This window comes from Fragaria vesca, linkage group LG2 (genome assembly GCF_000184155.1).
Source record: "Fragaria vesca subsp. vesca linkage group LG2, FraVesHawaii_1.0, whole genome shotgun sequence".
NCBI classification, from domain to species: domain Eukaryota; kingdom Viridiplantae; phylum Streptophyta; class Magnoliopsida; order Rosales; family Rosaceae; genus Fragaria; species Fragaria vesca.
The window spans coordinates 2,058,587-2,062,973 of record NC_020492.1 but is presented as its reverse complement, the minus strand read 5'-3'; the positions used below and the strand labels follow the sequence as shown (position 1 = coordinate 2,062,973).

The following is a 4,387-nucleotide window of genomic DNA, read 5'->3' as shown; positions in this document are numbered from 1 at the left end:
AGCATTGGTGAGGACGCGAGGTTGTCGGTCTTATTGAAATGCTTATTTAGTTTTTTTTTGTTACGTCTAAAGTGTTTTATGAATTAAATAAACATTGGAGTGGTAAAGGCCCACTATCCTTTATGACTAGGTTTATCTTTATTTTCAATCTATAAATTTCTCTAGCATCGTCAAAAATATTTTCCTACTAAAAATCCAAGTCCCACCCGATTACGATTCCTGGATCCGCGCCTGCTCGTTCCTGCCAAAAGTTTGTTACAGTTGGGAGTATATATAATGGCACAACCTGAGGTTTTGTCACAACTCCCTACACATATTCTTTGATCACAATCATCATCATCAAAAATCTTGCACCTTTCTTGAAAACCACCATATACCCTTTTGTCCACAACCATGAATTGCCAAGAAACTTCAGGCCTGAACTAAAGGAGCTACTAAAAGAAACCATCCAACCTCAAATGGATTGAAGTGACCCGACAATAGAGAGGCACGCAGAGTTGAAGACAAGAAATATGAGAGAGGGCGTATGCAGAAGTTGAAAGGATCTTCCATATTTTTCATGATGTAATGCTGAGATTTTAATGAGTAGTTGCTATTCTTAATGAGTAATGTTGGGTTACCTATCCTTTTTATGGTGTAAATCCATGTAACTTATGAGTTTTCTAAGTGTTTCAACACAAATAATTCTAATGTGAAACATGCTTTCTGTTGTTAACATCCAGGGTCTATTTTCTACTTTTGCCTATTTGAACGTTTCCTATATTCTAGATATTTACTTCATGTTACTCTTTCAACTATAGCTGGGCCTATAGTTTTCAAAACCATCAATCTCAAACAAGAAAATAGTTTATTATACATAGGAAAAATAAGAAAAAGAAATCTTAGTTTCCTCCATTATCTTAACTCAAATGTTCATAATGAACTAATAATAAAGTATAAAATTCACATTTTGATATGGTATTTACTGATGAACACTAGTATATATCTATTGTATCTACTAATAAATTATAGCATTCTTGACCACAACATAAACACATTAGTCTCTTCATTGAAATATCACTCAATATTAATGTATCACACCTTTAAGATGAGAGCTGATTTTAGATGTCCCAAAAAGTATGAAAACTTAATAAACATAAGATTGGACTTCTAAATCAAGTAACATATAATGTTGGAGAACTATTGAATTAAGCCGGTCCTAAAGGTGGCAAACGGACCGGCCCAGCCCGTCTAATCGGGTTTCGGGCCGTGCTTGGGCCGGCCCACAACGGGCCACTTCTTAACGGGCTTGGGCTTGAGCCGGCCCATTTACTCAAATGTAAGGCCCAACCCGACCCACGCCCCAAGCCCATAATGTGGTGGGCCGGCTCGGGCCCATGAACGGGCCATGTGGCCTGTTTCGTGCCGACAATTGAAAATGGTCGAGGTGAATGTCTTATACCATTGCTTCTACTCTTATAATCTCAACTTTTAATTATACATGATACGATTACAAACCAAAACTAATTCACACAATCTATCGATCATTTTTTTCTTTATCAACAAACTAAAGAAATAAGTGATAAATGCTTATTGTTCATAATTAATAAAAATTTTAGGCAAAAACTTCTTATGAGTCTAGAGGAATCCAAATTCATACTCAAATAAATAATTATTAGTAAATAAGTTTATTGTTCACACTCAAAACTAAGTTTATTATTTATAAATATGTTATCTTCATGTTAGAAATAGAAAAAAAAATTATATTTATAACGGGCCGGGCCGTGGGCATCAAATTATCGTGCTCGGGCCGGGCCGGGCCCATGGACTCATTTTTCTTGGCCCAGCACGACCCATTAGAATAACGTGCTTGGGTCAGCCCAGACCGGTAACAGGCTTGGACCGTGCCGAGCCGCTTTTAAACGTGTTGTGCTTAGCAGCCCATTTGCCACCTCTAGCCGGTCCCAAAGGTACGTTTATCAAATAGGAATAACATTCACTTTAATATATATGACCACATATGTTTGCAAAACCAATTGGAATCTCTAACTAAGGGTACGATGATGTGATTAATTCAATATGAAGAACACACCTTTACAAAAACAGACATACACGAAAATAATAATTTGTCTAACCAAAAATATTACAAGGGTACTGGCATTATGTCATTATGAAGAACACCCTTTAGTAAAACAGACATACACGATGTAGAACTTGCGTCCAGCCAACTTATTAATTCTGCAACCAATTCCTTCTGAACTTCGACTACTAAAGTCGTCCCTCAATGAATAATCATGGATCCGACTCATCCAAATAGATTATCTTTGCATGCTTTGATACACGCCTAAACCGAAGTAACTCTTTTACTAGTGCCGATGAACAATCAACAGATCGAGGCAGGCTTAATCGTCATTCTGTACAGCACAGGTGCACTCAAAAGCAGAAATCTGCAGCGATGTTGGATATATTCACAAGTCGTAGTTGGTTGTATGTGTAACTTTCATAGTCACCTAACGAAGAGTTCAATTCTCCCATAACAGCTTGGTGATTTTGGTTGGCCTATGTACATAAGAGTTATAACTTCAAATCTTGAACTTGTTTGAAATTTGAATTTAAACATGCATCAATATAATAATAAACTCACCGAGATGTGTAGCTCTTGAAGACTTGGGGAGCTTCTCAGAAGGCATAGGATAGCCAAAATCTCGTTCAAATTTTTGAAGCTTAGGTGTACAGAAATAAAACTTAGTCTCACGAATGCTTTCGGCAACTTTTCTGGCAAGGTACCAACCGCAAGATACTGAAGCAGAAAGGATATCAGTAATTAATAAGCTCCCCAAAAAGAACATGTAAATGATCATATAATTGAACTAGAAACCAGAAAATCTATTACCTTTAGAAAGCAACTCCCAATTGTGAGCCTTTGAATGTGAGGCACATTATCAAAACACCTGAGCAAATTGCTAGATGTACTGCCAGAAACCCATTTTGGGTCAGCATTACTCGTCAAATCGATCGAGACATCAGCAAGATGTAAGGTGTTCTCAAGTTTAACATCCTCAAAAGAACCTAAGGCGTTAATGAATTGGAGATTTGGTGCATTAACCTGGAGATTGGTGAATCCATCACAATTACACAATGTCAATCTCTCAAGCAGAGGGCTGTAACCAACTAAAGTGTCCAATAAATCTTGAGTCAAGTAAACATGCTGAATATCAAGATTCTTCAAACTCTTGAAGCCTTTGAATGTTGTAAATAACAACTAAATAACTCTAGATGAACAATATCTTGACAAGAAAACAAACATGATGCAATGTTGTAGCTACACCCTTTCCAAATATCAAGTACGAGCTCTTTGATAGAGTTTCTTGATAGGTGAATAATCCATCGATCAATATCACTAGCAGCAAGACCAAAAAGCTTTTTGAGATAGTTTGAACTTGCGTATGGGGCCAATGTGAAGTAAGAGTACGTGATCAACCTTTCACAAATGCTGAATGGCTGTGACGATGTTTTTTCCTTTGAAATGAAATTTATCATCAAACACTAGATCTGGAAGCATAGCCGATTTGTACTTCCACTTGCTTGCTAAAACACTTGTTCTCACTGCTTTCCTGAGCGGCAAACATGACAGAATCTTTTCCAAAACATCATCGGGTAAGTTGCTAATGTTGTCCACCTCCATCTCCATTCAATATCTAAATTATTCTGGTGTTGGAATTTAGAAAATCACCTGCGCACACTATTTAGTCTCACTCAATTCAAGGAGAAACACATTGTGCAGAACTGCAGATACTAAAATATCATTGAACCCTTACAACATGCTCCAAGCGACTCTTCTAAATTGCTTGCTATCAAATGAGAACTACATGAATCTAGAGAAATCAGCCTGAATTAGGTGACTCTTATTTTTTCTTTTCTAAGCACATGAAACTTAATTGAACCAATTTCGTTACACCCTGTAGAGAGAGTGATATATAGTAAACAAGCAAACTGAGTTTAGAGTTGTACTCTCATCACAACTACGTACTAGGAATATATATGTACGTACATGTTCACAACCAAAGAAATTAATAGGTAGCCAGACCAAAATTTCCAGTCTTACCAAGTGGAAATCTTAGCTTCTGTAACAGAAAAATACAACTCTGAAATATTTCAAGTGAATTCCTTACTATTATACCATATGTATATGAAACAAAAAGTGTCCTCTAGAACACATAACGTTATCAGATAATTAAACTGAATCTGGTGCAAATATATATTGGTACAAACTGGAAGAATAAAAGTTACCGTCTCATTCATCCCCTTCAGTCCAAACGATCAAGAAATTAAGATAGATCGATTTGCTCCTATATATTGATATATATATATATATATATATATATATATATATATACTATACACACGA

At 36.3% G+C, this 4,387-nt stretch overlaps 1 pseudogene; it reads right to left on the bottom strand.

Annotated features, from left to right (window-relative positions):
• Window positions 1-2,271: 2,271 nt before the first annotated feature.
• LOC101309905 lies at window positions 2,272-3,670 on the bottom strand (annotated as a pseudogene).
• Window positions 3,671-4,387: the final 717 nt, after the last annotated feature.